Below are 24,280 nucleotides of genomic sequence, written 5' to 3' on the forward strand. Positions count from 1 at the left end.
AAAATAAGTTCCAAGTAAGGTGGAAAGGACCGTTCAAAGTTTTGTAGAAGCATACCAGTAGAACTTATTAGTCTACACACTTGGATAGGAAATTGCACAAGAGAGTAAACGAGTACAAGTTGAAGAAGTATGAATATTGAATTTCAACTTTGGTGAAACACAATTGAACAAAGAAAGAAGAAAATGCAAATGCATATTCTTCTGTTAAGGAGAATGCTTTTACTAGGATTTTAATGGATTGTGAGACCACACTAGTGAATTTATGATTGACACAGGTATGGCCCATCATAGATGAGAAAAGGAAACAGATTAGGAAGATCTCTTGGCATTCTTACCACACTAAAATATTGATCTTAGGGTTATGGTAGAGGGATGACTCCTCTATTATAGGAATTTGAAAAGTGGATTTCCCTAATATTTAGCAAAAATGACAGTCTCAAGTGACATTGTCTAGCTTGAGATCATCATTTCCTACTTTTGTATACTTTTGTAGCATTGTATATACTCACCTATGATAGTGTTGCACTAAGCATCGTCAATACTAGCGGTCAAGCTTGTGTTGATAGTGCTCCAACCTTAAAGAAGTCCATGAGTGTTCCTGGCCTCCTATCTTGCGCACCCATGGCCATAGTTGCAAATCTCCATAAGTTACAATCCCAAGTATCATTCACCAAGGAGTCATAACTTGATATACAAAACCACCTCTTAAAAATGTAATGATAAATAGTCTCATGTCTTAGTATTTGCATATTTAGTATTGCCCTATCCACATCTCTAAAATATATTATCCTCGTGTCTCTCCAAAGTATCTTTGTACTCAATTTAGAGCTTGGTTTAAGGAGATCCACACTTGACCTATGTCACAAAGATGAAGGTTGTAAAAGTTTATTTTTGTGATGTGATATTGTTAATGAGATGCATGTCTTCTCCTAGCCTATCTTGGACGTTTTTTATCCTAATGAGTTAAACCCTAAAGCTATATCTAAATATTGGGCCCCTAGTCAAATGCACTATGCCTCTAAGCCATCCTAGCTTTTGATTAATCTATGAGCCTCGCACATGCACCTCTACACCATTACTCTATGGCAAATCCCTAAGCTTATCAATAGACCACGTCGTGATCTTGCTCATGTTGCATCTCTCTTACTTTTTGCACCTCTTCAAAATCCATTGGATAAGATTAGACACTCCCTCTATTTGAGGTGAGCTATTTCTATCATCGTTTTTCCTTCCTTATGCTTAATGTCATGGATTCATTCACCCATGATCCAAACGAGGCTTAGTTAGTTATATCTATGACCTTCATGTGTGTGAACACTTACCAATGTGTGTTGGCCTATAAACACACCTCTGTGTGTGAACATCCTAAGGCTATATTATGATGATCCCCTATGCCTTGTACTTTCATACAAAAGACTAGTGCCTCAATCTTTATGCATTGGTGCATGTGCAAGAGCTCTCTCTCTCTCTCTCTCTCTCTCTCTCTCTCTCTCTCTCTCTCTCTCTCTCTCTCTCTCCGCCCATGGAGCTTCACCTACCTTAGCTATTCCTATCGCATTAGCCTATAGCTCACATCATGAGTAAGATGCATATAAATGCATCCAAACTTGTATTGAAATGTTGATAGTGCATACATCTAGAACTTACGGCTCCCTAACTATATACCATTTTATACAAACCACCATCATGTTCTCTACATATGCAAAGTCGATTCCTCTAGTATGAATGAATGTAACCACTTGGAAGAGGGCCTATACCACCATGGGAAAACAACTAGCTCCACTCCTATGAATTTATGTGGTGCTAATTTTATGTTGCACAACAATCATCATATCTAGTGGCCTCTTCAATCTCTACCAATTACTCTAGCAGTTAAAAATGTGTGTGTGTGTGTGTGTGTGTGTGTGAATTTTTGTTCAAAGCACCTTACAAGCAGTTGATTATTATTTCTTTGGTAAATATAACCTCAATCATCACATTGTTTCTCATGTACCATAATGATGCCGTGATGTGCACCAATGTAAATTAGAGAGGGATTTAACAACACTGGTTGTACACCATCGCGATAGGGCACCAAATTTTAATCAAGCATGGAAAGCCTTGACAACAAGGAACTTGACATTCCAAACACAACCCACGCTTTAGATCGGAAGCCCCTGCACTCATAGTTGTAGTCTTGCACATCAGATTGGCCAGCTAGACAAGGCCTAGGATACACATCAAGACCATTATTTGGGGCACCTGGGTGAAAGGACATACAGCCAGATTGTACAATTTAAGATACGTCTTTAAGTTTCAATATGCTTACCATTGAGGATGGCCAGATTCTAGTATCTGTGATCCTTTAGCAAGTGGTCCTAAACATGTTTCCATTTGAGAACACATGGACAGGTTTGGACTGCATCAGAGCATCCTGCTTAGTTAAGATAACATTAGCTCTTAATCTGAGTTTGGACTGGCTCTTAATCTGAATCCACTGAGACTTAAGCCTGGGACAGATTTCATCCTCTGAAAGACAAAGAAACCACATGTTAAAGGTTACTATATACAAGAAACAAACCGGCAGATTTGTACAATTTGAAAAGATAAACTTAAAAACAAAAGGAACTCCAGTTCTCACCTGATGTATTACAAAGATCAATAAACGAGTATTGCAGGTTTTGATGCTTGGGCATGTGAATGTATGTGCTCCGCATTGAATCAGCTTCACCGCCAGCCTAAAAGCTTGCATGCTCGATAAGAGTATTTTTAAAAAAGATTCCATAATTCACAGTGGCCCATTATTTCAATCATCAAAAGAACTATGGAGTGCAGGGCTGACGTCAAGAAACAACAGCACCATGTTTGATAATAAAATAGACCATATATGCTTGAAGGCACAGCATTAACGATACATAGGTCAACAGATTTCAATACAGCCAAAGTTGTTACTCTCGAATCAATATACATTTGTACAATTCATCCATCCTAAACCTCAACTTTGAAAATTATCTTGCCCCAGGCTCCCTTTGAACAGAAAATTTGGAGAAAGCCAAAGTACTTGAACCTGACTGTTTCATCCACTTCGTAGTTTTTGGTGAAATTTGCCAAATGTGGCACAGTAATCCTTTCAATGTTGGGATTCTTGTTCTAAGCCAAGCTTTGTGCCTTCATTTGCATCCGAATTGTAGAAAAGAGTATGGCTTTGATCAGCAATCAAGTTTGCATCAAATTGCCTCCCATTGTTCTGATTTAACAAAAGTGAAAAGTAAGGGCAGAGAAAAGCCCCTTAGATGGCACACATCAACCACAAACACAAGAAATAAAACTCCTCCCTACTCATCTTCCTTTGTCAAACACTAGCCCATTACCTTATTCTCAGGTCTCAAGACATTTACATTCCACAATTTTATCAAACATTGCATCCCACTGACCTGGAGACTCTCTTTGTAGAATTCATGCTTTACAGGTGCAATGAGAGCAGTAATACAAATGTTGAGCTAAAACACACTTTACAGCTGACTAGCATCTTTAAACAACCCCAAAACACGCTTAATTAATGAAAAAACGCAAAATTGGTGTGCAATTCAAGAGAGTTTCAATGGTCCCCTAAAACCCTAATTTTTGGAGCACCCTTCAACATCTATAAATAGACAAGCTGCCCACCATTCAGCCTAATCCCTTTTTGTGCAGGTTCTCATTCTTCTTGTGCAGATTTCAGCCAACAATTTTCATCCACGTGGTGGCCCTACCCTTGCAACGGCTGCCATACCTTCCTCAGCTCCTCCGGTGTGCGGCATCTTCATCTCACTACTGCCACCCACTGTCTAGCGCCCTCTCTATTGTTGCATTTTACTACAGCGTTCTACTGCTACCTTTTGCAGCCTTGCCCACATCATTAAGCATCATCGTCTACAATCACCTTAGTCTCCTCATACTCTAGTGATCAGTGTTTGGTGTTTCTCTCACTCCGCCACTGGACCAGTGGTCACAACACTTGGAATCCATCTCTGATGGATGTCACTCTCCAACACTCCATTGCTCAGCCCTTGGACATTCCATACACTTTTACATTCATTTGCATTCATTCACTTCAGAGTTTCTTGTCTCTGTATTTGAGTTTTGAGTTTTGAGTTTTGAGTTTCGCGGTGGCTTTTTATGTTTAGGGTTTGAGTTTTGCTTGTCACTATTTGAGTCTTGTGTTTCAGTCATGGTCGTACATGCTGTGTTTCCTCAATGCAAACCCTAGCATATCTTCACATGGTTTAAGAGCCGGCGCTCTAAAGAGTATCCTACGGTGATTGAGGAGACTAGTTTTTGTATGAGACTCACGCATGACTCGATTCCAACTCATAATGTCTCAAGCACCTTCTTTTGGGGATCCTATAATGCCCTATCAGTCTTCTCTATCATTGAAGGCTCTGAGAAGGTATTATGGTCTCGAGGAAGGGGTAGACCCACCTTCAACTTTACCATCTTCTTCACGTTTTGGTCACCTTACAAAGGAAGAGTTTAGAGAATACTTGCGCAACTCGTACAATTTGTTTTACACCCCTCCAACGAGTGCTACTACTCCGTTTGGACCGATTGGTGAGACTGGCCATCACTTCGGTCTAAGAGGGACCACGACATTCAGTACGTCTCACGATCCATCTCCTTCATCACAGCCAAGCCTTGTGTCAAGTTCGTATAACCCTTTTGAGTCATATAAGCCAAAACCCTCTTCTATTTTTTCTTTTGCTCGTTTTAACAGGTCAAATTTCACCACTTGGTCAAACTTCATGCAACAAGTGCTTGAATCTCAGGGACTTTGGGACCTTGTCGTTGAAACTGAGCCTATGTTGGCGGACCCTCGATTAGCTCACCTTGATCACATCCGTGACTCCATCAATGGAGAGCCCACAATGCCACAACCAATGTTGTGTTAATGCAAGGGTTGCTTCCTTAGTTCCACTCTCAATCACAACATTTTCCCCTCGCATCTAAGTGTTGGAGTCATCTCATTGACCACTATGCATCTCAAGATCGCACTCAACGTATCAATCTCGATTTTGAGCTTCAAGAGTTTTCCATTAAGGGGATGATCCGAAAGTCAAGTTGGCCGAGTATCACTATATTACAAGCCGAGTTTGCCACTACTGGCCCCCCAAAGTCAAATGGCAATCAGGTCATGTTCTTCTTGAATAAGTTGCTCAATAAATATTTCAATTTTATCCAACATATTATCTCACTACCTAGATTGCCAACCTTCTACGAGTTTGAATGTCAATTCTTGCATTACCCAAGGCTACATGATCAAGTCCAAAAGAAGTACTCCACACACATCCATTCAAAGGGAAAACCAGTAGTCGCAAGAACTCACAAGATGCAAAAGCAAGCCAAAACAAGGGTGACACCCCTTTCTCTAACGCAACCAAAGAAATATAACTCCTTTGGCAACAAATTCCTAAGAAAATTAGGTTTTACACACACTGCCAAAGATCAAGCCATGGCTATATGATCAAGTCCAAAAGAAGTACTCCACACACATCCATTCAGAGGGAAAACCATTAGTCGCAAGAACTCACAAGATGCAAAAACAAGGGTGACACCCCTTTCTCTGACACAACCGAAGAAATATAACTCCTTTGGCAACAAATTCCTAAGAAAATTAGGTTTTGCACACACTGCCAAATGTCAAGCCATGTGGACGAGCAATGTCGTATCAAGGCCCAAGGTCTTCCTCCTAGAAAACCATCGCAGACTGTTGTGATTGCCTCCACTGCGACTGGCCAGTCCAATGGGGCTATGCCTCTCACTGTTGCACCATCTACTCATCTCTCCCAACAGCTACTAGATATGTGGCATGCGGACTGTCTCATCAACCTATCTCCTTTACTACTGAAGGATTGACTGATTAGTCTGCTAGTGGCTCACCTATTGCACTTTACGCATCCATTCCTAGAATATCTACTATACCTTCTAGCACCACTTCCCAACCTCATTGTATGCGATGATAGCCACACACTTAGCCTTTCCCGTTTTAGACTTTTGCTGCGTACTTACATAATCATTGCATTGCACTTAGCTTTGCTTTCTTTTATTTTATTTTTAGTTTTTTTTTTTTTAGCATCTCACTACTCGCATCTATGCTTGCAGATTTTGATCTCTTTTGCAAGGTTTTGTATTTTGGTGTAAGGCTAATATGCAAGCTTACACTAGTTATTCCTAAGCTGAAGACAAGAGATGTGCACCGTTCCTTTCATGGTTCCATCTACTTAGAGTTTTGCTCTTCTACCAACATGGAGGCTTCCCCTCCTGCGGCGGATCATGCAACATCACTCTTATTGCTATCATGGCGGTGTCTTGTATCCTTGCTCTTTCAATAGGGATGCTTTATTCTCTTCATCCACATGGTTCTCGGCACCATACAAAGACCGACATCTTCAGGCTCCTCTTCCTTCTTCGACATCGACATCCAGGTTGAGAGGGGGTTCCTACCCTTCTTGGTATTCTACAAGTTTTGGCACTTGTCTACGACATGGGCCTTCCTTCGTGTTGTACCTTCCCCTATGTATTGCATGATTTCATTATCTTTATACTAGGGCGCTTGGGCAAGTGAACATTATCCCATGAGGGACACTATCCAAGAGGCACTTGCTGCATGAGCATTCTTCAACATGTAGCATACTATGCATCCCATCGTGCAGAGCACCACTAGACGGATCCTAAGTTGTTTCCATTAACAGATTATACCACCATCCTTCTTCACATGATACTTCTTCACCTTTCCCTCGTCATCAACATCCTTGAGTGGTTGGACAAGCTTGTACTGTCTTGTAATGTGTTGGGTGTACCATCCCTACTCCCGTCTTCTAGATCACTGTTACTTACTTGGTCACCACCTTGAAATTATCTTTCCGTAACCCAAAAAAAAAAAAAAGTTCAATGTGGTTCCATCCACCTTAGTAGAGCTTGGGAGGCCACTGGACAGCTGATGAGTACCCTTTGTTCGATGCCTTGTCCTCTCTAGGGTGACTACTTGGACTCCCTTACCATCGCCTCTATAATCTTGGTAGGCCATTGGGCAACCGACACACTGTCAGAGTGCAGAGATGCGGAAGCGTGGGACCAAGACTGAGAGAGAGTGAACGCAGAGAGAAGAGAGAGAGAGAGAAAAAGACAGTGGAAGATGAAGATCTGCTGTATAAAGTGTGTTGTATACAAAGATATGCAGATATGTACACGGACGCAGTGCGTGGGACTGCGTGTCTCCACCTCGACGATGCAACCTGCTGTCCACCTCGAAGTACGATGCAGTCTGCACGAATCTCCAGCCTGTAATCTGCAAACAGAACTGTGGAAGACTGTGCAGAATATCGGCTATAAATAGCCAGAAATAATGCGCCCAAAAAAACAGGTCGGCTGCATTAAATGCAGCCGACTGATCAGTCCGACTGGCAGTCCGACTGGACTGCCACGTGTCAGTCCGACCAGACCAGACTCTGATAATCGCTAACACCCCCTCTCAGAGCTTGGGCGGGGCAAAAGCCTGAGGGATCTGGCATGTCTCCGAAGTAGAGCATGGGGAAGCGCCTTCGTAAACAAATCTGCAAGATTGTCCTCCGTCTTGCAGTACTCCATAGCTATGGTCTCATCCAGAAGCTTCTCCCTGATGAAGTGGTACTGGATCTCGATGTGCTTCGTCCGGGCATGGAAAACAGGATTCCGTGCCCAGGCAATGCAACTCTCATTGTCGCATTGCAACAAAGTAGGACGAGTCTGGGGGCAGCCAAGCTCCTCCAACAATCTCCGAAGCCACACAGCCTCACATGTGGTGGAAGACACGGCCTGATACTCTGCCTCAGTAGACGAAAGGGCTACCGTGGGCTACCTCTTGCTACTCCATGAGATAACAGCTGCGCCCAAGGTAAAACAGTAGCATGTAGTAGACTGCCTGTGGTCCACATCACCAGCCCAATCCGAGTCGCTCCAACCTGCAAGTACAAGATCTGAACCACCTGTGTCTGCTGGATAATGAATCCCTAAGTCATATGTCCCCCTCAAATACCCAAGTATCCTCTGGGCAGCCTGCCAATGCACCGTCTGAGGTTCACTCATGAACCCCGCCAAGAGACCAACAGCAAAACAAAGATCAACACGAGTGTTGAGGAGCCAAAACAATGATCCAATCAACTGACGGTAGCGGGAAGCATCCGCCAAGGGAGAATCGGAATGTGAAGTGGCCTTCTAGTGCGGATCCATAGGAGTAGAAAGGGTCCGACAATCCTCCATCGCAAAAGAAACCAAGAGCTCCTGTACATATCTCTGCTGAGAGATAAAAATCCCCCTCTAAGACTGATAAATCTCATGGCCCAAGAAGAAGTGGAGTAGACCCAAGTCCGTCATCTTGAACGCTTGATGTAAAGCTGCCTTCGTCTCTTTGACCTTCTGTGCATGATCACATATGACAATCAAATCGTCAACATACAACACAAAAAGCACACAACCTGCCTCGGAAGTGTGTACATAAAGCTGCGGATCGACCTGGGAGCGCCGATATCCCAACTGTGACTGAAGGAACGAGTCAATCTTCTCGTTCCATGCATGCGGAGCCTGCTTGAGGCCATACAAGGCCTTCTTCAACCTGTAGACTTGCCCGTCTGAAGATCCAAAGCCAGGAGGCTGCTCGACATAGATCTCCTCCTTCAAATCACTATTGAGGAAGGCGGACTTCACATCCAACTGGTAGACAGGCCATCTCCTATGGCCAGCCAAGGCAAGAACAGCTCGAATAGTCGCCATACGAGCAGTGGGGGCAAAAGTATCATGGCAATCAATCCCGGGGCGTTATGCAAAACCTTTAGCAACAAGGCGAGCCTTGTGCTTGTCCAAAGAACCATCGCTAAGGTACTTGGTCTTGAAGACCCATTTGACGCCAATCACCTTCTTATTTGAGGGGCGAGGCACGAGATACCAAGTGTCATTCCCTCCATCTCGGCTTCCATAGCTTTCTTCCATGGTGCGGACTGTAAAGCCTCCTTCACGGAGGTGGGCTCTCGATCCTGCGTAACACGGGTCATCAAACAATAATTAGAGCAAACAAGCTCCATAGAATGTGCTTGGTGCCTTCGTGACCGCCGCGGACCATCCTGCGGTCCCCACTCCTCAGGGACCCCCTCGATCCCTGAATCTCGGAGTGTGTCACGGGCCCAACGAGCAGGAGGCCGGGACCTCTCCTCGTCACTCTCCATCAGCTGAAGACTCTGGGATATCCACCGGTGGTAACTCCTCGGGGGTAACCGGTGGAAAAGTAGACTCGGTATCGAAAACAGAATCAGAATCAAAAGGCGCTGGCTCCAAAGGAACTGTCTCAGGAGCCCAACTCTCCCCTGGATCTCCAAGAACGGGATACTCCTCACCCGCTGCTATGGCCGGAACCTCCACGAACCACACATCTCGACTGGTGTACACATCCCGCTTGACGGGATCATACAAACGATAGCCTTGGGACTGAGAGCTGTAGCCAACAAACACCTGTCTTCGGGAAGCCGCTTCAAATTTATCACGACGAGTCTTGAAAATGTGAACATAGGCATCACACCCAAAAACCCTGAAATAAGAAACATCGGGCTTAGTCCCAAAGTAAGCCTCAAAAGGTGTCATCCCATCAACGGCCGAAGTGGGGGATCGGTTGAGGATGTGGATTGCAGTAGCCACAGCCTCGGCCCACAGAAACTGAGGTGTCTGTCGGTGCTCCATCATGGTGCGTGCCATCTCGATCAGACTTCGGTTCTTCCGTTCAAGAATGTCATTTTCTTGAGGAGTGTTGGTATTAGCAAACTCCTGGTGAATGCCTTTATCTGCACAAAAACGAGCAAACTCATTAGAAACAAATTCACCACCCTTGTCAGATCGCAAGGTCTTCAATCGCCGATCCGATCGGTTCTCCTCAAAGAGAAGCCAATCCTTGAAGTAGAAGAAAGCCTCCGACTTCAACACCAAGAAATAGGCCCAAGTCATCCTGCTGTAGTCATCTACGATCAACATGAAGTACGAGCTCCCTTTCAAGGACTCGTTCCTCATAGGGCTACAAAGATCCGTAGATACAAGCTCCATCGGTGAAGTAGACCGCCGCAAAGCTTTGTTGAGAATCGCATCCCTATGCTGCTTCCCACGAATGCAGGAGACGCATGGCTTCTGGCTCACCACTATATCCGGCAACCCTCGAACAAGCTGTCCACATGACACCCTCCGAAGATAATCATAGTTGAGGTGACCAAACCGAGCATGCCATAGCTCTGACTGTGTCTGAGAGATAAGAAGAAGAGTAGGGAGAGAGGTAGAAGACGTCAATTTGTAGATGCTGTTCTCCTCATATCCTGATGAGAAAACCTTCCTTGACCCACGATCAAGGACTCGCACCGAATCACTGTCAAACTCCACCAAAAGTCCAAGTGAACAAATCTTATGAACCGAAAGTAGATGATACTCTAAACCTGGCGCATGCAACACCTTTGAGGTATGGGTACCACCACGTCCATCTGGAATAAGCTGCATTTCACCCCGTCCTGCTATAGACACCGAAGAGCTATCTCCGATGAGAATCTGCCCACACGAAGGTCGCAACTGGGCAACACCAATTGAGGAAGGAGTCATGTGCCGAGAGGCACCATTGTCAACGATCCACTCTCGAGCCTGGGAAGCTGTCATCGCAGCATCAGAAGCCTTCGGTGTAGAGTCCTCAATGACTACTAGATGAAGAAACGCAGCTGATGAGGGTTCAGCCACCGCTCCAGAATCCTTCGTGTCCTTCTTGTTGGTGTCCTTCTTGTCTTTATTGGAGCAATCCTTTTTCCAATAGCCGATCTTACCACAAATATGACATGTGGATTCTTTTTCCTTGTCCTTCTTTGACTTGTTGTCCTCCTTCTTCTTCTTTTGGTCCTTCCCCTTCTTCTGAGAGGCTTGACCTGTCAAAGCTTCCGACTTGGAAGCATGTTGTCCCTTCAGTTGTTCCTCTTGGTCCAAGACCATAGGAACCAACTCTTCCCACCGAAGAGTAGACTCACGCCCCGAAGTAATAAGGGCGGAGTAAAAAGCACCGAATCGTGGCGGCAAAACTGGGACAAGAGTGTGATCGCCATGTCTTCGGAGGAAATCAGCTTCCCCGCATTCTGAACCTACATCTGAAGCTGTCTAAGCTTATTGATGTGCTCCCGCAACGAAGAAGACTTGTTCACGGACAAGGTCCGCATCTACACCTCCAAAGAAACCTGCTCCATAAGGATCATCCAATTATACATCTCGTCAAGCTCCAGCCATATCTCCCGAGCCACCGTCAAGTGCTCGATGTGGGCTATCACGGCTATAGTACTAGACAGAAAAAAAAAAGAACGAATCCGGGCATTCAGTTTGTCCCAATGAGACTGAGCCTTGGCCAACTCCGCACAAGCATCAGAAGAGAGTTTGGACCCATCTCTCATCGAAGGCTGGTCGATCTCCTCCTATACAAGCTCCACCAAATCGTAAGACTCAAGGATGGCCAACATCATCACGTGCCAGATGCAGTAATTATCGCCATCGAGCTTTTGATCTGCGAGAAGAGCCGGTAAGACAGGCACCTTCCGATCCATGATCGTCTGGAACTCCAAGTCAATCTCTGTAGGCATCTTCACCTGTAATGCCTTCACAAACGCAAAAGCAGCCCCCTCTGACTGCTAAAACCCAGCCTGCTAGGGCTCTTTCTTCCGCGTCCCGAACCTTCTTCACCCGCCGGAGGCGATGAAAAACTGCACTTGAAAGCTGAAAACTCAGCCTTCTTCCTCTTCAAACAACAGCAAACAGCAGCAAATTCACCAACTAGACTCCTTTCCCGCGCGCCCACACTCGCTTCAGCCTTGTTCCAATGCGCAGCCCTCTCGCTCGCCCTCGAACACTGGAAACGCAGCCTTATGTCGTGATGGAATCTCCTCTTCAGGTAGGTTCTTCACTCAGTCAGCCCTTCTTCACTGCTCTGATACCATGTCAGAGTGCAGCGATGCGGAAGCGTGGGACCAAGACTGAGAGAGAGAGTGAACATAGAGAGAAGAGAGAGAGAAAGAGACAGTGGAAGATGAAGATATGCTGTATAAAGTGTGCTGTATACAAAGATATGCAGATATGTACACGAACGCAGTGCGCGGGACTGCGTGTCTCCACCTCGGCGATGCAACCTGCTGTCCACCTCGAAGTACGCTGCAGTCTGCACGAATCTCCAGCCTGTAATCTGCAAACAGAACTGTGGAAGACTGTGCAGAATATCGGCTATAAATAGTCAGAAATAATGCGCCCAAAAAAACAAGTCGGCTGCATTAACATTAAATGCAGCCGACTGATCAGTCCGACTGGCTTGCCACGTGTCAGTCCGACCAGACCAACTCTGATAATCGCTAACACATACACCCTTTGTCTGATATCCTAGCTGCTTTGGGATAGGACACCTTGGGATAAACATTGCAAGCCCTCCCTTTTAGGCTTAGTTTTGGGCTTGAGAGGGGGTGTTGAGCTAAAACATACTTTACAACTAATTAGCATTTTTAAACAACCCAAAAACACGCTTAATTAATAAAAGACACAAATTTGATATGCGATTCAAGAGAGTTTCAATTGTCCCTGAAACCAACCTTCCTTCTCGGATAGGGTGGTTTAACCTGATTAAGCACTTAATTACAGCAATTAGCAAATGAACATAAACTGAAATGCTCACTTTACCTTCATAAGCTTGGACAGTGGACACCCTGTTGGCCCCAAAACTGGCGCCCCTTTCGGTATTCCTTTAATTTCAATTGCTGATGGATAAATTACAAGCCGAGATTTCACAATCTCCTTGGCTACTGTTCCAATAATCAGCAAAGCATTCGGGCAAATTGACCCTTGATTTTCACCCAGGACTTGCTCTAATGGAACCCCAACTGGTCAAATGCTGCCCCAAATTCACAATAGATGGGCTGGCATCTGAAATCCTCACAATTCCATGAATTTCCGGTGCTGATTTCAGTGTACAATGCCTTTGACTGATGGCACGGGTCCCAAGGTGGCTGCTAAACCCTAATTATTGTTGTAATTTAGGATCTACAGCAGTAAACTCTCTGCTGTCCACCAAATTTGGTTGTACTCTGCTACCCATGGCTGAGAATCGCTAAGAATACTTGAGCATAGACTGGAGGAGATGAGAGAATGCTGTAGAAAGAGAGAAAATCAGCTGAAATGTATCTTTTGATTCGTAGCTCTGATGACAAATCTAATGGCACCAACAGCTTCAAAAGGGGGGTAAAATACCAGCTTAGCTATCAAGCCCTCCTCTCCTACCGCCGCCTCTCTTGAGGCAGAAGAGAAAAGCTGCCCCCTGTCCTGTCGCGGCACGCGATCAGTCATTGTCGCCTCTCAAAGCCAAATCTAATCACCTTCTCTCCCTCCACCAAGCTTCGAATGGCTGCCATTCAACTTCCACCACCCTCCAACAGCCTTCTCCCTAGTTGCATGGGAAAGTTTTGCCAAGTGGCAACCTTCCTAATACATTTTCAGCCATTAAACTAATTTTTCAAAATTAATTAGTTTTGAAAATTAATTTCAGGCCTTTTGACCTTGCCCAAAATTAAACATGCCCATCTGGAATGAAATTGGCTAGGCCATTTGCAACTTGGAGTGGCTCCCAACCTCTGTTGACCCTTAGACTAGCATTAATTAATTAATTAATGCTAGTCCCTAGTGTCACCACTAACACTTAATGGCCAAACAATTGTCCTAGGGTCCAACCTGGCACCAACTAACCACCAAAACCCAGTTGGCATAACTTAACACAACTTTTGCCTTTAACACCCACTGCATCCTCGGGGTCCTTGGCCCGTTCCCATGAAATAACTGCCATGTGCATCACATGTGCTAAACTGTGAGAGTGCGCAACGGAAGAAGAACACGAACACGGAGGAGAGGAGAGAGAAAGCAGAGAATGAAGGAAGAAAGTCTGCACTGACTGAGATGAATGCTGAATACACTGAAATGGACAGAGCAGTCCCTGCACGCAGCCCGGAGCGTCAGTGAGGGCACCAGGACAAACTGAAAGCAATGGCAGCACCAATGCCGGAGACGGAGACGACGGAGGCAGAGCTGAACCTGCAGAGCACAATGCTGGAATGACTGGGGGGGCTGCTATATATAGCCCCCAGGCCAGAAAACTGGCCGACCTGCCTGGCCAGATTTGGCCGACCAGCCAGATCTGGCCGACTTTGGCCAGATCTGGCCGACCTGCCCAGAAAATGGGCCGACTGCAGAAAAACAGCCCAGTTTGGGCTGTATGACACCCGGTGGCTGCTGACTGACAAAGATAGCCACGAAATGAACTGACAGAGCTCCTCTGTCTCCTGTCAGACTCTAACAGGAGCTCACAACCAGGAGATGACAGACTGAGAATGATAAATAGCAGGCTAACAAACAACCTTGCACATTTGATTAGTAACTTAATCAAATGTTACTAGCAAGATTAAAGCATCTCAAAATTTCACGTCCCCGTGACAGTCCCTCAAAACCCTAAATTTTTTGGGCACCCTTCAATATCTATAAATAGATGGGCTGTCCACCATTCAACCATTCAATGGTCCCTCAAAACCCTAATTTTTTTGGGCATCCTTCAACATCTATAAATAGACGGGTTGTCCACCATTCAACCTCATCCTTTGGTGCAGGTTTCTCATTCTATTGTGCAGATTTCAGCCATCAGCCACCTACCATCTACTGTCCAACCATCATTGACTGCAGCCCATCACTATCCAACCCTATGCAGCCTGTTTTCAGCCATTGCCCTATTATTTGGAGGTCTCCATCTGTTGCATCACCATAGCACCTAATTAGCTTGAGTTTTCAACATCTGGTGCCACGCAACAAGCTATTGCCATCTCTCTCCCAATGGGCGACTACTGCAATATTTGTATTTTTGCTGTCCAATAGACCGTCTACATCAGCAAACACCTCTCTTGTTGCCACCTTAGTTCCCTGGCACTCTAGTGATCAGCATTTGGTGTTTCCTGCACTTCAACACTCTAACTAGTGGTCATAGCACTTGGACTTTGTCTTGGGTGGACGTCACTCTCCGATACTGCATTGCTCTGCCCTCAAGCATTCTATACACTCTTACATTTATTTATAGCATACATTCACTTCAAAGTTCCTTCTCTTTGTGTTTGAGTTTTGAGCTTTTGCATTTTGCATTTTGCGTTTAGGGTTTGAGTTTTGCTTGTCTCTATCTAAGTCTTTGTGTTTCAATCTTGGTCGTACATGTGTTTCCTTAGTGCAAACCCTAGCATATATTCACAATCCATGGTCCTACTCTAATGGTCCTTGTTGTAAGGACTATGATGAGTCTTTATCATTGTATTGTATCAAATAACCCATGATCTAAGAGAGAGAGCATATCAGTCAACTTTGATGGTCCTTGTTGTATGGACTATGATGAGTCTTTATCATTGTATCGTATTAGATCACCCATGATCTAAGAGAGGATGTTACCATATTAGTCAGCTCATGAGTGAGTCTGTGTTTGTATTGTGGGTTGGACACATATTATTGCGTTTTTTTTGTGTGTGCCTTTTTATGAGCTTTTTAGTTAGCCAACCTATTACTTTATTATTATTTTATTTGCTCATCAACTTGATCCAAATATTGGCATATTTTGTGCCTATCTATTCAACGGCTCCCTCCTCCTCAATCATTCATCACTTGCAAACTTCCAAAGTAGGTCTTGTTGGAGAGAGCGCCAATGCCAATGTCCACACAGTTAGTGATTCATTGTTATACGCGAGTGACAATTTCATGTCTTGGTATATGGATTTCATTTTCCATGCATATCTCTGAGTTCTCTCTTTGCAGTGTTCTTTTGTTTCTCTTTTCATGCACTTTCGTTTCTCGCGTTGTACAATCTATTACAGCAGGTTTCTATGCTTCTATCGTTACACCCACTTCTTACACAGTGTATCCTTAAGATGGATAGCAGTGGAAATTTCAGCATTTGAGAAGTTAAAAGAAAAGTTGATTTCACATCTAGTGCTTGTATTGTCAGATCTCAAGGAGTTAATATAGGGGTGGTTTTGATATAGGATGGACATGTCATTGCCTACAAGAGTCATGTTCTCCGTAGTATAGAAAAAAATATGCAAGTCTATGAGAAAGAGTTGCTTGTTGTAATTCATGTATTATCTACATAGAAACGCTACCTTTTAGTGGAAAGATTTTTCCATAGAAACAAATCATCACACGCTATGATATTTTATTATGTTGACTAAGTTATCTAAGAAGTGTATGATATAGGCAAACCTCCTTTTTGTTTCACTTTCAGAATGCGAACACAAATGGTAAGGAAAATGTGATGGTTGATGCACTATCAAGAAAGCCCTAGCTTATCACATTGAGTTGGATGTCATGAAAGAGTAGTATATTGCTGATTCCGAATTTGGCAATGTTGATGATCAGCTTTGCAATGGCCAAAGACATGAGCATTAAGTGCTTTGTGATGGCTTTCTTATGATGCATGGGTGATCATGTGTCACAAAGCAGTTGAAGCCGAAAGTGATGATTGAAAGGCGTGCTCCTCCATATGCAGGGCATAGTAAAATTAATGCAATAATCAAAGCAGTGAAATTTTTCTTTTATTGGCCAGCTTTGAGACATAATACAAAGGAGTTTGTGCACAAATACACTATATGCCAAAAGGTAAGGGATGGTAGGCAAAGGTTCCAAGGTTGTTGCACTATTTGCCTATTCTTGACACGCCTTGGTAGAGCATTACAACATATTTCATATTTGATCTTCGGAGAGTACCTACCAAAATGATGGGATATGGATTATCATATGTAGGTTCAACAAGCAAGCTCACTTTATACGTGTTCGCAAGAAGATCAAGGCTGATCATATGTTTTATGCAGCATATATTTAAGTATCACAAAATGCCAAAGTTGATCATTAGTAATCAAGATCACCATATGACTAGTTTGTTTTGGAAGGGACTGTTTAAAAACATGGTACCCCTCTCCAATTTTAATCATCCTTCCATCCACAAACTCAAAGGAAGCAAACTCTACAATGTTGGAACTTTTGAGTTACTATGTTTCAAAGCACAAAACACAATGGAAATAGTTCTTGTTCTTGTTAGAGTTTGCCTATAATAATATAGATTTGTTGGTAAGGCTCGATAGAAAGAAAAATTTCACCTATCTTGCACACAAGGGATAAGATCTTTGAGGCCAATAAGTATGTTGAGAGCATGGATGTGGCTTATCAAAAGGTCAAACACGCACTTCAAGATCTCAAGAGAAGTAAAAGAGGACAGTTGATCACCATAAACATGCCTTAGATTTCCAAAGGGTGATTGGGCATTGTTGCATTTTGGAAAGGCAAGGCTAAAAAATATGAAAGGCAAAGAGCATTTGTATTCCAAGCTGAATATATGTTACTATGAGCCCTTCCAAGTGTTGGAAAAGTTAAATGATGTTGCATATAAGCCCAAATTTCCTCCACATTGAAAGACACTTAATATCTTTCATATAAGCTTATTAAGACCTTTTAATGGGGATGAGCCAAAGGATGCATCTGCTGAAATTCAACCAAAGGATTGAGAAGCTAGATGAGATTTTGATACCTAAGCAAATCATGGCACATAAGGAAATAGGGCAAGTGACAGCAAATCACACACATGGTAGGACAAGTGCAGCAGGTTTTCTTCTTCATCTCAATGAGAGGCGGCAATAGAAGAGGAGGGCTCACTAGATACACTAGGGTTTTGAAACCCTTTTAAAGTTGTTGGCGCCATCAAAGTTACTACTCAAAAGATTCTCTCTCCTACTAATTCTCTCTCTCCTTCCAGCAGATCTGAAACAATCCAGCACTGTTTTGCTGCAATTAAACCTGATTACTGATGTAATTAGGGCTTCTCAACCACCTCATGAAGTACACCCATAGATTGAAGCCTAGTGATCGGAGAAGCTACTGTAATTTCAGAAATTCACAGCAGATCTGAAAGGGATTGCTCATCTACAATTTGACTGGTCTGCATGCAAGTGTTCTCAGCCCAACTTGTCCCCAAATGTACCCAAAATCAAGGAGCAATTTGAGTCTTAATTCTGTTGGTCATTTGTGAATCCCATAGTACAAAAATTTGTAGAGAGATTAGTCAGAATCTCCATGTACTACAGATTTGGTGAAATACAAGTTATAGAAATACCGCAAGGGACGCCAATTTTGGGGCAAATCGAGTGTTGGCTGTCTCCAATCTAAGTGCTAGAGTATTTATTTTAATGTTATCAATTTATTGCTTGCTGTAATTGCTGGATAATCAGGTTAATCACCACCCTATCCAAGAAAGAAGGCTAGTTTCAAAGGGTCCAACCTGTCACCGGCATACAAATGCACTATTACAATTTGGGTGTATGAGATGGTGCATGGGTAGTGTTAGATAAAGGCCAAGCCAATGAAATGGATTGGCCATAGAAATGATTATTTTCCTTTAAGTTAATCAAAGGTGAAGTGTACACCTTTAAATGCACATTTAACCATTTATGTTTCCAAGGGCTTATAGATTTCAAACACACATGGAAACATTTGATGTTTCAAAGGGGTTGGACATTTTAAATGCCACATTGAATATTGGGCCCCATTTAATGTTAGTTTAGTGTAGGAAGAGCCAAAAGCCTATTCAGTTTGAATTTTCATGCAGAGGCCCTAGTGAAAATGGAAATTTGCCAAGTTTCAAGTTTGGGTCAGTTCTCGGCTGCATGCAAGTGTATTTACCATTTTGGGCTCTTTCTCACCATTCTTGTGTGTTTTGAGAGTTTTAGCAGCAAGACGAGATGCATCCTTGTTGGTTTTTGCGGTGAACAACAAGATGAGACTGATCCTACAATCGTGCAAGCTTGAGTGTATTCTAGATACATTTGATCTCTCGGACTTCATCACTTTCCCTACTTGCCCTCCCTTAGTGGATCCAATGATTGGATCTATATTGGATTCAGCAACCTTATGGAACCAACTCAATTCCTAAGCCTAGTTGTTCCATTTCGTGAGCTCCCACAATTTTGTAATCATCCATGTCTGTCGCAGCCATTATGCCTCCTCACTTTCCTTACTTCTCCCTCAATGGATCCAATTATTGAATCTACATTGGATTCAGTAACCCTTATGGGACAAGCTCAATTCCTAAGCCCAGTCATTCCTTTTCATGGGCTACCATGATTTTGTACTCGTTCATGTTTACCACATCCATTATGCCTCAAAGGTCTCAACCCAATTGTGTTCCCTTTACCACATCAAGACATTCATCCACAAGATCACTCTCGAGAGGAAGTTACAACACATTTTTGTCACAGATTCACTAATCATGAAGCGTCACATCATCAAGATGGAGATCTGAGATACGCTTGCATCCCTAGGTAAATATGACACATCGGAAGACCTAGTTGTGACTCTATTGTCACATCTCCCATTATTGAAATATGATTGTTTTATACCAATCTTCTCGAAAAACAGGTGGAACAAAAAGGATTGCAAGAGTTCGAGACACCATATAATGGAGGAGTTAGTCCCCATGGTTCTTCAACAAGATGCGTGTCATTGAGACGGACGTGAACAAAAGAGCAAGATCCAAGCTATGCCTTTGCAACAGGAACATCATTAGGGAAACGTCAAAAGAAGAAAAAGAAGAAGAAGAAAGGAAAGAAGGCTAAACTTGAGTCATTTTTGTTAGCCCAAATGTACGACAAACCATAGAATAATAATGATAGAACTCACAAGTGAAGAGTAACTCAAAAGACAATGAACATGAAAAAAGAATGAGTACAATTCTCAATACAATAAATATACTATGCAGAGTAAATATAAAACCTTGAACTCCCATGTCTTTGAAGGATCTATGACACGAGTGCACAACGGAAGAGAAACATGTGTGGTGTTTGATGAGCAGTGGAGGTTCAATGCTAGGCAATGGCAGGTACAGAGAGAGAGTAAGAGAATAAGAGAGTGAGCAGCAATAGTAGAGAGTGATACACGATGTGTGGGTACGAAAAGATGTACCACTCTTTAGGTTTTTTATAGTTATACGTAAATGACTAAAGCACAAGTGCAAGGGTGTGTTCACACCTAAGCACATATGAAAGGCACAGTGGCCCTTTATTCCCAACAACCTCCCACCTAAAGGTGGCGTATGTAATGAGGACATGTATTTTGAAACCTCACTTAACATAAGGATTAATTTTTAAGCACATGGTTAAGTAAATGTTGCACATGTAAGGTGTATCTGGGGATAGAGTAAATTTACAAGCCCAAGACCCGAGGAAATCACGGGATGTCTAAGGCAAAAGTTACTATAAGTTATGTTGCATAGGTACTTGGTGGTGTTTGGTGCTAGTTGACATAGCAGCTAGAAACGTCAGAAACTTTTAGAAACGAAACGTTAAAAACGTGTTTCGTAAGTTTCTTTCAAGAGGGGGTAAAATAAGAAACGCGGGTTTTTTTATATAGGGATTTTTAATAGTTTTGACTAGGGAAAGAGGTTCTAAACCTCTATAGAACTCTCTCTTAAACAAAGAATGGCCAATTGAGCTTGAGTGATATAGAGTCAATTGAGAATAATATGTTACATATCCATGATCCATTATTAACTTGTCACTTATATCAAAGTTAGTCTTTGGACAAGCTATACTATAGTTTAGAACTCAAACATTATGATTCATACATATCATACAAAGAAATTTAAAATTAACATGTAAATAACCTATCTACAACATGGACCGAGTCAAGTTGCAACATCATGATTCTCATTTCAACACAATTTGACAAAATGTCAAATTTGAGAATGAATCATAATATATCATAAATAATCATAAATGAGACTAAAGTCCTATAATATTCAACTCTCAAGATAAGAATAGATACTAGATTAACAAAGTCCAATAACTAAACAAAATTTAAAAAAAAAACATTCTCTCGTCCAAAATCTTCAACCCTCACGAGTCATTACATATCATTATCATCATGTTTAACATTACCCAATAGTTTTTGTCAAAAAAACAATGTTTTGGGTTTTAACTCACCCCCCAAAAAAGGAGAAAAAAAAGCACCCGCGTTTTTTGCTCTCAAAAACGTTTCATAAGTTTCAAATTCAAAGAAACGCATTTCTTAGCTGCTATGCTAGTTGTTGGTCTAGGTCATTCATTTGGCCATAAGTATCAATTGGGGACACTAGAAAAGTGACATTTAATGGTACCTAACACCAACTTGATGGTCAAAGATGACACAGACACTTGGGAATGGAAGTTGCCTACTAACCAATTTAGATATTGGCCAGTCATTATTTTTCTGGGCATCAAAATAATTATTAGATTAATTTTTAGTATTTAAAGATTGAAAATTAATCTTTAATTATGGATAATATTGAAAAAACCATATGCGAAGGCTGCCACTTGTCAAAAATGCCCATGCAAAACTGAAAAACGTCTTTAGAGGCTAAAGAGAGACATATTGGTACATTCATCCTGCAAGAGAGAGGAGGAGATGATGCCGGTCTGATCTGCAGCCATTGGAGGACCTTCTAAGGTATCCAAGGTTAGGAGAAGACCAATCAATAGTAGGCGACAGCATCTACATGCTGTTGAGACAGAGCAACAACAGTAAATGACTAGTTTTCTTAAGTTCTTCGCGAAGAAAGTGAAGGGGAGAGTATGCAATGGAGTGCAAGATCAAGACGTGAGCTGCAGAGCAGAGCTAAGAGTTAGAGGGAGTGAACGCAGAGATAGGTGTATCAGTTCGTGATGGTACACAAAGAATAAAAGAATGTATTTATATGTTAGGATACAAGGTACAATAAGGGTGTATTCACACCCGTAAGACTATTTACACAAAGACGAAGGGACTTTACACCCAACAACCTCCCACTTAAAGGCCTAATGTGGTACCTTTGAGCTAACCAACTCCCACTAAACGAATGCAATGCTCATGCTGAGCCTTTGCAAGACACTTATTGAGAACATCTGCAGGGTTATCTTAGGTTTTGACCTTAGTCAGTGTGACAAGACCATCATCCAAGACCTGTCGTATAAAGTGGTACCGAACATCTATGTGTTTGGTACGTGCATGAAACATGGCATTCTTAGCCAGACATACGCACTCTCGCTATCATAACCAAGCATTGGAGTACGTGAAGAAAGACCAAAATCCTTGACCAAACGGCCAAGCCAAATAGCTTTCTTAGAAGCTTCTGTGGCTGAAATATATTCAACCTCTGTAATACTCGGTGCCACAATTTTCTGCAATCTCGAACACCAAGAGATAGCTCCACCAACCATAGTAAAAACCATATCCACTGGTAGATTTTCTAGTGTCAAGATCTCCTACCATGTCTGAATCACAAAATCCCTGCAACTCTAGTGTACTCTTTCCATAGCATATATACTTTTCTTGTGTACCTTTCAAGTATCTGAAGATATATTTCACTGCTTCCCAATGTGGCTTGCAAGGGTTAGACATAAATCTACTGACAACTCCCACTACATGAGCAATGTCAGGGCAAGTTGCAACCATGGCATACATCAAAGATCCACAAGCTGATGCATAAGGTATACCTTTCACGGTACTAGCAACTGCATCATCCTTAGGGCAATCAGTTTTGCTAAGCTTTGTATGTGGTGGTAAAGGCACACCACGAGGCTTAGCATCAGCCATATTAAACATGTCAAGTACTTTGCTGATGTACTTGTCCTATGAGAAAAACAACAAATGATGCCCTCTATCTCTTTTAATGCGCATGCCCAAAATGTATTCAGCTGGCCCCAAATCTTTCATGGAGAAGGCTGAACTTAGCTACCTTTTAAGAGCATTCAAAGTATTATTATGCTGTCCTGCAATCATCATGTCATTCACATATAAAACTAACACAATAAGGCTTCCATCATCAACCTTTTTAGCGTATAAGCAGTGATCTGCATGGCTGCGTTTAAATCCATGGCTGAGCATAAAGATATCAAATTTTTTGTACCATTGTCTAGGGGCTTGTTTCAGCCCATATAAGCTGCATTTCAACTTACAAACCAAATGCTCTTTTCCTAGAATAACAAATCCTTCTAGCTACTTCATGTACAGCTCTTCATCCAAGTCACCATGAAGAAAAGCAATCTTCACATCCATCTGATCCAACTCTAAATCCAAGGATGCAATGAGAGCAAACAAAACACAGAGCGTAGTCATCTTCACCACTGGTGAAAAGACTTCTTGGAAGTCTATGCCTTCCTTCTGTGTATAGCCCTTAGCAATGAGCCGTGCCTTGTACTTGGGATTCCCATCAATACATTTCACTTTGTAAACCCATTTATTAGGAATAGCTTTCCTATCCTTGAACAAAGATATAAGCTCCCATGTGTTATTTGCATATAGAGACTTCATCTCTTCCTACATAGCAAGCTCCCACTTTCTCTTGTTTTCACATGACTATGCCTCTTTAAATGTCAGAGGCTCACCCTCATCAGTCAATAGAATGTAATCCAAAGATGGCTGAAACCTCTATGGCTGCCTTCTGACACATGTAGACCTTCTTACCCAATGATCTGTATTATCAGGCAATGGGCCTACATCCTGAGGAATGTGCACGCCATCACCAAGTGGCTGATTTTCAGCATTTTCTTGCTGCTGTAATCTGTTTTCAGCATGTTCTTCTTGCTGTCCTATTTCATCTTGTGCATCTATTTGCTGTCCATGATCTTCTAGATATAGCACAATAGGTTGTTGCTCATTTTCAACATCAAAAGGGACAAAATTTTCAGCTAATGGCTGCTAAATGGCTGGCTGCTCATGTTGAAATTTGACCTCCTTTTTGTCAAGATCACCATGTGTAGCATTTTTCGGTAACTTTGCTTCATTATATACTACGTCTCGGCTGCATACTATCTTCCTGCCCTAAGAAAGTCAAACTCTATAACCCATCTCTCCCTCATCTCCATATCCCATGAAGATGCCTTTGATGGATTTCATGTTTAGTTTGGCCCTTTGTTCTACAGGTACATGCACAAAGACATCACAACCAAAGACACCTAAATAGTCATATGAAGCAGGTTTGCCAGATCAAACCTCTTCAGGAATGCAATTTTCCAATGCACGATTGGGAGAGCGATTGCATACGTGAACTGCAGTTTTAAGAGCCTCTCCCCAAAACTGCTGTAAGAGATTAGCTATGGACAGCATGCATTTGACCCTCTCACAAAGTGTGCGATTAAATCTTTTAGCCACGCCATTTGATGCAGGATTATAAGGG

General features: G+C 42.6%; 1 protein-coding gene across 4 annotated transcripts in view; it reads right to left on the reverse strand.

Moving 5' to 3' along the window:
* Positions 1–1,949: 1,949 nt before the first annotated feature.
* LOC148013268 (uncharacterized) overlaps positions 1,950–24,280 on the reverse strand; it is a 50,188-nt gene continuing 27,857 nt past the window's right edge. For 2 of the 4 annotated variants that reach the window (XR_015688905.1, XR_015688904.1), the window contains exons 4-5: positions 2,621–3,226; positions 1,950–2,508 (exon numbers count right to left, since the gene is read on the reverse strand). The gene's annotated coding sequence lies outside the window, so the exon portion shown is untranslated. Of the gene's footprint in view, positions 2,509–2,620; positions 3,227–24,280 lie in introns of those variants that run through there. The other 2 variants (XR_015688903.1, XM_087668292.1) reach the window with 2 other exon arrangements.

Source organism: Lygodium microphyllum, chromosome 26, assembly GCF_053477565.2.
Source record: "Lygodium microphyllum isolate KBCC chromosome 26, Lygodium_microphyllum_v1.1.10, whole genome shotgun sequence".
NCBI classification, from domain to species: Eukaryota; Viridiplantae; Streptophyta; class Polypodiopsida; order Schizaeales; family Lygodiaceae; genus Lygodium; species Lygodium microphyllum.